This window comes from Dermacentor variabilis, chromosome 1 (assembly GCF_050947875.1).
Source record: "Dermacentor variabilis isolate Ectoservices chromosome 1, ASM5094787v1, whole genome shotgun sequence".
NCBI classification, from domain to species: Eukaryota; Metazoa; Arthropoda; class Arachnida; order Ixodida; family Ixodidae; genus Dermacentor; species Dermacentor variabilis.
The window spans coordinates 271,012,116-271,025,635 of NC_134568.1; positions in this window are offsets into that span (position 1 = coordinate 271,012,116).

Consider the following 13,520-nt stretch of genomic DNA (forward strand, 5'->3'; position numbering starts at 1 on the left):
TCATGGGCGCGCCCATATTGTGAACGCAGTGGCGCCGCTTATGAGCAGCGAAATACTGGCTTGGGTGAAAGCGGTCTTTTGCATCGCTGGTATACGTTCGGCGGTAGGTTCTGGCGTTTACAAGCGTACAACCAGCCTCGGAGATCAATTGTGTATTTATGAATGTTCCATTCACTAATGTGACCTTATTGCAGTCAGTATTATCCTCTATATATAAGCTGCGGTTTAGGAGCCATGAAACATACGCGACGATCGTAACAGCGTGAGTACCGTTCTGCTACGATAGGAGCTGTGATGTTATACTTTGACAAGCGTTCAAACTGTTCGCTGTAGGTTAGATTGCGTGACTACTTAGTTCGATGGATGGGGTTTCCGCCCCTGAATAAAATAGTTTTGGCTAGTAATAGCAGCATATACCTTACAGTCTGAATTAAGCTTGTCCAGCAAATGGACTGTTTACGAACTGCACGAGCATCCTAAGCAGTTTAGAAGCGCTGGATTACAGATATCTTTGTTATATATACTACATGTTCCAAGCATACGGCATCAGCGGTTCCATATCTATAAACATTGTGCGGCGTGACTATGCGAGGTCGTATTGCGGCGTTAACCCGTTTTCTCTTGCTTTTTCGAGAAGGAGGATGATAGCCGAATTTTTTTTTTCGGTTGTGTTCGTTCCGTTCTCTACGACGCACTAACACACATTACGGAAATTTCGTCCTCAAAAATAGCCATCGCATTCTTTTTATGCGATCCCTCTCATATATTATGGCTGTATACAGGCCAAAAAGGCAATGCCGAAGCGCACAGCTTATATATATATCGTGCTGGTTCACCAAACGCAGTGATCGCTGTGTTGAGAGAGAGAGAGAGAGATGCAAATGAGAGAAAGGCAGGGAGGTTAACCAGACTTAAAACCTCCGGTTTGCTACCCTGCACTAGGGGAAGGGAAAGGGGAAGTAAAGACGGAAAGAAGAGCGTGACAAAAATAAAAGCGTGAGAAAAAAAATATGAAAAGGGATGAAATGGGGTCCTTATAGTCTTTCTAATAGGCCACTGTCACGTAGAAAAGTCAACAAAGCCTTGAGCGACTTTTGCTGCGACGACAGTTCACGTCGGCATTCCAAAACTGACTGTTCTGAGAGTGGCCTGTCGTCAAGGCGTGCCAACGTGGTCGCTAGTGACAGCCGGTGCGCGCTGTATTGAGGACAGTGGCAGAGCACGTGTTCGATGGTCTCCTCGCCGCCGCAGTGTCTGCAAGCCGCGCTGTCGTCCATACCGACTCGGAAGGCGAAGGATCTTGTGTAGGCGACACCAAGCCACAGTCGGCAAAGTACTGCTGTTTCTAGTCGAGAGAGTCCAGATGGGGGTCGAAGTCGAAGGGATGGGTCCAGTCGGTGTAGACGTGTATGCTGTAAGCTTGGTGTGTTCCATAAAGTTTTGATGGATTCATTTGCAAGCGCACGAATTTCGTCATATGACAATGATTGGAAAGCGGTTAGTGAGAACAAATTGACGAAAATCGGCGATGCGAGATCTTAGACCTCTCGCGTTCCACTGAAGGATCGACGCTTCTCTGACCTCCTTACGAAATGACTTGTGATTGTCAGTCATGGCTTCACTCAAGGCTTGCGAGGACGGGGCTCAGCGCGTCGAGCACTTGTAGTCCACTACGAGCAGATGGAGTGTCAATGCTTGTCAGCATGGCCCTGATGACATTCACAATGGATCGCAGCACCGGGATCATTTGGCAGTCGACTGTTGAAGCCTCACCGACAGAAGCGGGCTTCGATGGGGGCATCAAGCGTGGAGGCTCCTTAGAAGACTGAGAGCTTGCAAGCGCCGGCCACTCTTCCACGGGGGCAGCAGTTCCCCTCTGAGGCTTCCTTGTGCTCTCGGGCGTTCCATATGAAGATGATGGCGTTGGCGCAAGCGGCGCACGAGCTCCACCCTGTCTTGAGCGTTTCCGTCGATGACGACGTCGACGCCGGATCTTTTCTGAGGCTTCTCTATGGGTTGAGTTATCCCTCACCATTTGCTTCAGAACTGCGAACTCTTTTTTGATTCTTGGGCATTCTTTAGACGTCGCTTCATGGGTGCCTTCACAGGTGCCACACCTTAAGTTTGTGGCACGGCAGACATCTACCGTGTGTGACTCCGCGCACCGGGGGCATATAGGGGAGTTTGTGCAGGCGCCCTTAACATGTCCGATCTTAAAGCACTTGTGGCATTGAAGCGGCTTTGGGATAAACCGTCGTACGACATGTCGGAAGTGACCGACCTTTACGTGCGAAGGGATGGAATCCCCCTTGAACACAATCTTGACACAACGGCTGTTGCCAAGTCGGCATACGTGCGTGATGACCATTCCTTCGTATGCCGGTTTGATCAGAATTGGCAGGTCCGAGTTCGAAATAGCCAAGTCAATATCGTACATCACACCTGCAGTGCAGGCCCCATCCATAGGTATGACTGATCGTACTTTTATGTTGCCCAAATCTGTTATCTGTCGTAGCGTCTCCAGCGTGGTTCCACGGGTTGTGTCGCCAGCTAGAACATTCTTTCGTGTGTTCAGCCGGACTTCCTTGATTTCGTTAGGCGCCTTTCCCTCAAGAAAAACAGAGAGAGCTTGCCTGTTCAATACTCGAAGGTTGACAGAAGAATCCACTGGCATGAAGAGGATGGTGTGCGGCCAGCGTTCACTGCCAGCCTGCATGGTTGACGTACTCGCTGGTGACGACGCCTTGATAAGCCTCCTTTTAGCCCTTCGGCTCCTCACCGACACGAAGCTGTCATCAGATGAGTCGTCACCTGTGATTGAGTAGACCTCTGTGTCTTCGCTGGTGCTGGACCAGGTGCCTCGTTTCCTTGAGGAACTTGTTAATGTAGTGATCTTGCCAGACGGGCCGGCAATAGGCTCTGCATCCATGGCCACAGGAGTAGGAGTCTCTCTAGAGTGGTCACTGGTGGTTGACCAGGTGCCTTGACTCATAGAAGAGATTGCCGTTGCAGACTTCTGGCAGCACGGGCCTGCGGAACGTTCCGCGTCCATCGCCTCAAGCCAGGACGCGGAAAATGCCCCAGAGACTGATGAAAATTTGACGTAAACTGGCTAGCTGGGACAGATGCGTTCTAGCACTGAGTAACTTCGTCTTCGTCTTTTGTTGAGCAGCGCCATCGGCCTCATGCAGGAAGGCTAGCGTAGACATATAGTAATTTTAAGCCTACTAGACCTGAAATGCGCGAGAACGATGCCATGCATCACAAATATTGGATAGCGCCTGCCGCTTAGATGTTTCGTGGTCCTTAGGTTGCCGTGCACGAGCATGCGTCCTTATGTTTTGTTTTACTCCCTATGCCAAGCGATCAGACAGTGAGCTGATTTATCATTTAACGCTGGTAATACAGAGACACCGGGTTTCTTTGTTGAATCAAAACCGATATAAGCAAAATAGTTCACAACACATACACATACCGCGACTGATAATGTGCGTACACCGCGGCTGATGAAGCGCGTCACATTCTTGCGCCCCCAAGACATATTTCCGCCTACTGTAGTTACCGATGCACCGAAAGGCTTCCCTGACGACCTTATATGAACGGACATGGCGTAAATTTCACAAAGTACGGTTTAAAACATTCCGAAATCGTTCCGCAGCACGCGACAGCAATACTTTCAAGCCGCGCCTGATCGCCCAAGCCACCAGAGAGGAGGAAAGGCTCGCCGCACGCCCTATCCTCCTCGCCCGATGAAAAGGTCTGCACACACACACACACACACACACACACACACACACACACACACACACACATATATATATATATATATATATATATATATATATATATATATATATATATATTGTTCACTGTCCTTAACATTGTTCACTTGCAAGTGTTCTTATCGGTACAACTGCGAATGTAAACTAGTGTTCTACGCAGACGTGCAAGTTGGCTTTCCTGCAGTGCGTTTTCGGCGCTCACCGACGAATCAGTGAGACAGAAAGCTTCGCCTTAAAATCCGCTTCTCCTGACATGTAGCGATCCTCGTCAAGGCTCGGTTGTTTGTCCCCTTACAGCTGTGACCGCAGGTCGTGTCCGGTTGTTGAGGTTGCTCCGAAGACGAGAGTGAATACTACAATCCGCCGTCGCTGCCACTACCGCTAGGCATCAGTGAATCAGAGCGCTGCGCAAGACTGATTCCGCTCAGGTAAACATGAGCGTCTGGTAGTACCGGCGCAGTCACGCATTGCTGGATCAGCGCTAGCTGCGTGTCCCTTGTGTGCTCGCTCACAACGCGGCAGAGGGCGACGCAACGCAGTGACCGCCTTGCATGTGTTTACTGTTGTGACATGTGGTCGCGCGCTCGCTCGCTTGTTGTTCGAACGCGCTTTCGCTGCAAGAAACAAGCGCGATAACATGCACGGGGCGGCCACTTCCCTAAGCGCGAGCGAAAGGCATGGCGATCACCCAAAGCACACGTGTGTGTTATTCAGGTCGTCGCTTTTCTACAGAGGGGCCGCAACATTGTAAGTTCTCGCAGGAAATGGCTTTATTGTATGTCAGAGCCGGTCATCGCTGACGCATTCGACCTGCAGCACCGGCGCGACGCCAAAGACAGAGCCACGAGAGGGGCACCCTGCACACTGGCTTCAGTGACGGGTGTAGTGTCGCGCGGTCGACGTTACAACTGCTGCTTCAGTATAAACGCACGCTGCTTGTTGTATCTTTTGTTTCTCTCGATCTCTTGGCTTTGTTGCGCCTGTTTCCCCACAACTCTAGCTTCGCTCAAAGGATGTAATCTCGACAGGAGTAACCGACTTCGCGCAGTTCGGCCCTTATGCGGAAGAAACACGAAAAAAACCCCGTGATTTTCGTTCAAAAACAAGCCCTCCAATTGGGCGCGACCGACGCGGTGGCTTGCATGTATGTGCAATATTTGCCCGCGTTTTTGTTTCATTTCTTTTTTTATGTCTCGAAGCGCCTTGAAGCTCGGAACTTTCCGCGCTACATGCGAAAGCTTTCCATTGTTCGCCGACGAGCAACGTGCACCGCGGGTGAAATGAAACTTAGTTGAGTCCGGAAAACAAGCGAACAGACACGCGCGGGATCTGGGCCGATAAGCCGGCGGCGCGTTGTCCCTCTCACGTAAGCACCACGACATCGGATCCAACAATGGCCGCCGCCTTCCAGGTTTACGTGCGCGCCTTACCCTTGACGTGGCCGGTACACAATCGGAACCGGGCGGCATGCGTCCCCCGAACGCGTGCAGTATGTGCGTATAGAACAACGCACGGGCCGCCGCCGCCGCTTGCCCCGCCCGTGTTGGGGGGCGCTCTGTGTCACGCCGCTGCTCTCGCCGCTAAGCTCGCCGCGGCCGGCGGGGAAATATGCGCGGCGGCGTTTTGTAGCCCGGTTTGTATAACTGCCCCTACTATCTGCGCCTCGCAAACAATGAGCGATTAGGAAAAGTTCGCCCCGCGCGGCCCCGCTCTGTCACGCAGTGCTTCGTACGGCGGCGGGCCACCCCGCGCGAGGCAGCAGGGACACAGCGCGAAACACTGTGACCTTGGCACGGTCGAAGCCCCAGTGATCTAGCGGTGAATGCGAGCGCCGGAGGGAGGCGGGGAACGTGTCCAGGGTCGATAATTCGCAGTTGCTACACCACGCACGGTTCCTCGGGTTCTCATTAGCTGAATGATTTCTTTTACGCCGACTCAAACGCTTTCTCTCCAGTTTTGGTTCTAATGAGCGCCATATATACAGTCAAGGCGTACCTTTGTTCAACGTGCCAGTGATCTTGAGCCGCCAGCTGAGTCGTGCAGTTCGCGCAGACGGCGTAAGGTGCACCATAGGCACACTACACCCTTTGTATATCCTGTTTTCGAGTTTTGTGCACCACAGATAAAAGCTCTCCAATTGTAGTTGCTGAAAGGACACATACCTCGACCTGCGGTGGCGAAAATGTGCGTTGAAATCGGAAACTTTGTCACTTAATGCTAGGTGGGTCGACTTAGCTTTATCGTGCAAAACGAGAACCACATGGACACTGCCGCGTCATAAACCACGCTTGGCGATGTTCACGCTGTAATCAAGAATGAATGAACACAGCTGAACCTCGATTACAGCGCGAGTACGCCGCGACGTATGGTGTGGAATAGCTGTTTTTAGGCCTGCACACAGTTTCAGGCAGAGGCTTAGCCGACCGGAGGGGAGAAGGGGGGAATAGAACGAATTCTGAGGATGGCACCGGGCTCGAGATATGCGCCGTCAAACTTGTGATTTGACAAAAGTAACTGGAACGCCAGCGCATTTCGTCGGACACTGAAAATTAACATTTCGAAACTGGCGTAGTCCTGAGAATTACCCGCCGTGGTTGCTCAGTGGCTATGGTGTTGGGCTGCTGAGCACGAGGTCGCGGGATCGAATCCCGGCCACGGCGGCCGCATTTCGATGGGGGCGAAATGCGAAAACACCCGTGTGCTTAGATTTAGGTGCACGTTAAAGAACCCCAGGTGGTCAAAATTTCCGGAGTCCTCCACTACGGCGTGCCTCATAATCAGAAAGTGGTTTTGGCACGTAAAACCCCAAATATTATTAGTCCTGAGAATTCCTTCTACGTCAATACGACTCAGTGGGCATGGAAGTACTGCAGTGATGTGGCCGCCTCAATCAGCGTTCTGCTTTGTCGTGCAGGCTTTGATAACTGTTTCCACGTGGTTCCAGCAAAGCAGCGCAGGAATTACCGAGCTACCACCTCCCCGATGTGACGCCGTATTCTCCCTTGGATTGCCAGCAACGCCTTCAGCCTGTTGCAATGGGCCCGCTTCATTTCTTCGAGAGTACCAGCCTGTACTCACCGCAACCTGGTCTTCCACATCGTCGTATGCATCGCAAGAGCGCTTCTTAACAGTCTCCTCCGCCCCCGCTCAGTGGGCTTGGAAGTACCGCAGTGATGCAGCCGCTTCGAACACCATTGTGCTTTGTCGTGCAGGTGGGTTCTTCTCCTTCGCTCAACTGTAAAAGGTCTAGAAATCGTTGTGTGCTAGTACTTCCATGCCGACAAGTGTTATTATCTCTTGGTTGCGAGTGTGTGTATGTAACAAGGTTATTGTTTCTCGCCGATGACGTGGAGTTGAATCTTGGGCCTCCGAGGGAGGAGCCAAGCAAAGAGCACAAAAAAAAAAAAACTTCTTTCTTTGATAAAATGCCTTCATAAGAAGGTTGATGCAAAGCACAATGAGGTTATGGCATGTCTAAACGCCTTTAAAGCAGGACAGAATTCACTTGAGGAACAAATTTGCGACATTCACAACAGGCTTTCACTATGCGCTTGACTGGAGAAAACGCGAGCTTGGGCGTGACACCGCAACTGACAACTTTAACCAAACGTCTTGACGAGCTTAAAGATCGCTCCCGCCGAGATAATCTGATATTACATGGCATTGAAGACAGTGCTGCCGAAAAATGGGCCAAATGCGAAGAAAAGGTTTGTAAAATCCTTAATACAACGTTGAAGCTCAACTTGGGTACCGATGACGAACGCGTATCTTTGTGCGTACAGGCTGGGAAAATTCGCTCCGGGAAAGCGCCGGCTCGTCATAATCAAATTTGTCTTTCAAGCTAAGCGAGGGCATTCTCACTGAAAGAGCCAAGTTCAGGGCTTGTGATGTGTCGTTTAATAAGGGCTTCAGCAGAGGCTACACGAAGTGTGCGTAAAAAACTTTTTGAATAGGCAAAAGCTAGTAAGGAGCAGTTCACGGTACGGTACAACAAACTATATATAAACAAAAAGTGCTTCGTCTACTCGCGGGCAACCGATAGTATTTGTGAACTAGAATATGGCAGTGATGGAAGGACGAGCGATTTCTCGTCCGCTTCTACGTCTGCAGGTCGTGCCACTTCCTTGTCCTAGCAAGAACAGCAAATGTTGCGCCACCTGTTCCTCGAAGTATGTCCCTCCTGCTATCAAATATCCGAAGCATAACCAATAAGTGAGACACTTCAACGGCTGTTGATGACTCATGCAGTGCTGACGCTGTGGCGCTTACAGAAACATGGCTTTCTCAAGAAGTAGCCATCAGTAGCGAACTATTTAACTGCGATAAAAAGTACACCATCTACCGATGTGATCGTCACACCGGAAAAGGGGGAGGTGTACTTATAGCTGTAGCCGATAACCTAGCGTCGCATATGATATCAGTGAATTCTAGCTTAGAGCTTGTTTGTGCGCTCTTTTTTGCCCGTGCTACAGGCCGCTCAACGCGACACCTGATTTTTGGAAAGAATTGCATGACGCGTCATTAGTTCATTAGTTCTACAGTTTCCGCGTGCTCCTTTGTTTCTGTTCGGAGACTGTTTTAAAATTCATTGGTCAGGTACCAGACCTGCGAACACTGAGACGGTCATCGAGAATAAATCATTTGTTAATTTATGTTTAGATTTCAATTTGACTCAACTGGTCACCAAACCAGCAAGAGTAGGCCTTACGTCTGCTAACGCGCTGGATTTGATCCTGACCCCGACACCAAACTTGGTGCACTCACTGACTTACTTTCCTGGTGTTAGCGATCATTGCTGCCTTGAATTTACTTTAAACGTTGACATTTCACCCCGAACTACTGTTACCAACACAATAAGAAACTACAAGAAAGGAGACTATGCCCCAATAAATAAGGAACTGGAACAGTTCATCGATGATCAAATGCCTGTAATTTCTTACAGGTCAGTCGCGCAGAATTGGAGCCTTTCTATAGACAAAGTCGCTTCATAGATCGATAGGCACGTACCACTACAAGTTTCATCAATAGAGCAGCGAGCGCCACGGTTTACAACAAACCTAAAAAGGCTTCTAAATAAGAAAAAAAAACGCCTCTTCCGTTCTGCAAAGCTCGGCAGCAGTGTTTTTCGTTGGCACGCTTATCGCGAAGCTCTTTCCGCATATCATCATCAGCCTATTTTTGTGTCCACTGCCAGGACGAAGGCCTCTCCCTGCGATGTCCAGTTACCCCTATCCTGCGCCAACCGATTCCAACTTGTGCCTGCGAATTTCTAAATTTCATCACTCCACCTAGTCTTCTGCCGTCCTCTACTGCATTCCCCTTCTCTTTTCATCCTTTCTGTAACCCTAATGGTCCACTGGTTATCTAACCTACGCCTTACATGACCTGCCCAGCTCCATTTATTTCCCTTGATGTCAATTAGAATATGGGCTATTCCAGTTTTCTCTCGAGATCCACACCAACCTCATCCTGTCTCTTAATGTTACGCCTAACGTTATCGCATATAGCATGTCGCTCCTCTGTAAAATACGCCAAGAGTGACTCTCAACACTACGCTACCGTCGCTTTTGTCTACTAACCCATCCCAGTTTTGGAAAACCGTTAAACCAATGAGACACAGTCATAACCCTTACAGACCTATGGCCGTGCACTGCGCAACGAAGAATGCTTTTCCGTTTTTAACGACGTTTTCATTTTGCAATGTTCTTTTATTTATTCACGCGCAGTTTCGGTGCCGGAGCTATGAGACACCAGGTTTTTTCCAATGGACTTTCTCGTGAATATATATATATATATATATATATATATATATATATATATATATATATATATATATATATATATATGCACGCGAAATGCGAAGGTTGTGGGTTCGGTTCCCACCTGCGGCAAGTTGTTTTTTCATCCACTATAATTTCCATTAATTTATCGTTTCTTTATTTCATTTATTAAGCACAAGTAATTCCCCCTATGTTGTCCTTGGTATCAGTGTTTGTTGGCTTCTTATGATATGACTAATAAATATCGGGCCCCTCGGTTAACCCTCTTTCTTCTCGTTTATATATATATATATATATATATATATATATATATATATATATATATATATATACTCTGAATTTTCGGGGAGAGTATGCGTAGGACCTTGCTGTTTGGGATAGTGCCTCATGGTGGCGGGGCTGGCTAGATATCACGCGGATGTCGAGTCTCCTACTACAGTCTTCGCAGGATGGCGTACCTTGGCTGGACGTTGTTAGTCAAGAATGCTACGCTTCCTTGTGCGCATTAGTATTTTTTTCTATATTGTTGTGTGTGCAGCCACTTGTAAGGCGAGATTTCTTGGCCTAGGGTAGAGCTCCGAGCTCTACTCTTCGTCACCTGTGAGCCCTGCCTTCTTAAGAGCTTGTCGTGTTGCGATTTGTTAAGACGGAGGATATGCATACATAATTCTAGAGTAAGCGGTGGCCCCCATGATTTTGGCTGGTTCGCATTGCTTAAAGCCAGATTTGTGTTCAGTGATCATGTTTATCACGTGCAGTACATTTTGTATTTGCTATGTGACACGCTTCCCCCTCTTTGTACTGCCACTCGTCTTGTTATTGGCAATAGAAACCAAGAATTTGGGTGACACGTCTTCTTGGCGAGGGAGAGGGGGGGAATTTCCACGCCAGATTCAAAGTACCGGAGAGAGGATCGCACCCCGAGGAGGCAGTATAGGTACCGCTTACTGCATCTCAACGTTTCGGTGCAAAACAGCTGCTGGTCTGTTTCGGAGGCGCCAAGCTGCATCCTAGTGTGACGCACACAGGCGCAATGAAAACGGGACAGCACTGCGCCGTTGGGACAGCGGGACCATACACAAAATATAGACTATAGTATTAACTGTAGTGGTTAGCCCAGCTACAGGCTTGGTATGCTATACTCCTTATGTGCAGTGCTCGACGACCGAAACTCGATACTCGGATTGCGTGGCGGCCGGCACTTTTGTCGTTACCGGTGATCGCTGAAGGTCCGATTGCACCTTACAATGGATCACAAACATTCTCGCTTTCATGTGGTACAAAAATGCGTCAGCTCGGTGTCCCCAGCGCCCACCGGTGGCGTAAGAAGTGTGAAGAAGTCGCGCGCTTCGAGTGTCACGTTCCAATCGCTGAGCACTGTATACATGATGAGGGATGAAAGAGAATAAAATCGGGTCGTGTCCCGCCTAATTAGGAACGTCCGGGCGACCATCTTGCATGCCATGCGAAGAAGCATCACTGTAGGGCAGCCGCAATATTGCAAAAGTTGTCTTCGTAGTGAAGGGGATCACGCCGCAGCGTGCAGTACACCTGAAATTTGAGAACATATCGATTAAGTTTTCTTTTTTTTATATGATCTGAGGTAGAAACGAGTAAGAGAAAGATAAGAATGTATAAAACATCTTTTTTTTTTCTTCTCACTCAGGTGAAACCAGTTTGTGGATTCCGTGGTCTGGTAATTGTCGTTTTATGGTCGCTGCCATCTACAAGACGCTAGGCTGTTGACCACAATGATTTCTTACCGTGGAACATGTGGCACCAAAAGGCTCCGTATACGATCGCTAATATATTAGCAGATAGACCTCAAACACTGCTCGTTGTCAGCGCAGTCACAACACTGCCGCAGTAACACTGCAACACGGTGTCGCTTCTTCGATTCTGGTGAGAATTTAGAAGGTATACTATATTGGCTCCACAAAGAGCCGCCTACTACAAAGTTTTTTTATCACTACCTGAAGAAAGAGATAAAAAAAAAAGAAATAAACCATAAGACGGTACAAGAAAGAAAACATCCGTACGGTCGGCATAAATTCAAATGCGAACAAGCTGAAAATGGCTGAATACGTTCTTGCGTTTCCAGGTTCACCTGCTTCTGTAATCATGGACTAATTCAGGCTTCGAAACGTACGTGTGGGTTCATACCACGCTTATAAACCATCTACGGAGCGACTGCACATCGCACTCTCATGTAATTACGCGCAATGAGCGTTCTAATCAGTTTCTATTCGCGTTCCAATTTACGCTGACGGTACACCGCCTCATAGATACTGTACATGATGCACATTATGAAAGTACACTTCAAATGCAACCTATACACTATCACAGTTGTGAATACTAAGCGCTGTGTAAAACACTACCAAGGGGTGTGCTGCGTGCCCAACGTAATTTCAAACTGACTGACAGCGCCGTGTTTGTCTCCTCCTCATTCTGGTCCCGTTCGTTTAGCGCTGTTTGAATTTTATTGTTACCATGAGAAAACACCACCGGGTGACAATACGACAGGCTCTACCTGGGGTCACTTATACTATAGGGGAAACTTGCCCACTACGTTAGAGTTGTAAGGACGAGGACACGGATACGCCAGCGAATCTAAAAGCGGTTCGTCGAGGCGCCCTCCTTGCAGTCCGCTTCTGGTTGCAGCCACCGTCGAGCAACTGCCGGGAAACGAGGGAAGCACAAGACAGTTCCGACACCGTGTTCCGCGACTCAAAATCTTCCTGAAGGGGCTCACGCTTTCGACAGTGGCCTCCGCAAGGTTGTCTAGCAATAGACTAAAACCCTCATTGTCACTGCCTTTCGCGTACCTCCGCCCCCCCCCCCTTTTTTTTTTCCTCTGCGCCTCAGAATGTCCTTTGTTTTCGCACGATCCCGTTTGGATATATACTATATAGTTGGTCTATGACAGTATGTATGTCGCCAGTGTCGGTGCATATATATATATATATATATTATTTGAAGCAAATTTGCCTTACTCTTGCGCTGCAAGCTTATCCAAAAATAGTATTTTCTTTGTCATTGTCTTAATCGTGCGAAAGGTTTTCCGTTGTTTTCGTATAAGCGGAAGTTAGAAAAAGCGTGGTACCTGAAATTAACACGATAACACAAGCTATATCGATTGACCTCAATGACATTTTTGCACATAAAAACAAGCCGGTTCGTTACAGGAATATTTACAGGAAACATTTTCTGCTCTGTCAGCAAGCGCAGCAGCATGTCTAGTTAAGGTGATTTTCTATAAACCCTCACTTTCTTTTTCTTTTTTTCAAATTAAGGTTGCTGCAAGTGATAAGCAGCGTATACATATATGTGGCAGGTTGATGGTGGCGTCATAAGATACGTGCAACCATCGAACGCATAGGGTACGTACACTGCAAAAAATAAACGTAAAAAAAACAAAGAAAGAACTGAACATTTCAATTTTACTAGACAATTTCTTTCAATGAAGAAAACATACTATTTCATTTTTAAAAAGTACCTTTTCTATTAGGGTCAGAGACAGAATTTTTCTTGATTTCAACAGATTTGGTCCCCATACAGTAAAGTGAAAAATTTGTTATCATCACAGTGAGCGAAATGACATTTATTCGTCTCTTTACTATTCTCAATAGGTACATATATAGGTACATATACGTATATGTATAGGTACGTAGATATCGTATGCACGAGCCAATTGGCCTTGGTTTCTGAATAAGACACAACTGCAATCAGGGCGAGTGATTTCGTTCTGAGCATAGCTACATAAACTCGTAGAGTGGCGAATTGGATGTGCCGCATATATAGTGCCGGGTGTCTTGGCGCAAGATGTCTTGTCAGTGGTCACATCTCATGTATTCTATGCAGCGTGCTATTCTGTACATGTATGACCTGTTACAACTGAATTGCAGCATTTGACTATTTTCTTCGACATGAAATATGCAGTCATGAGGCGATTAAAAGT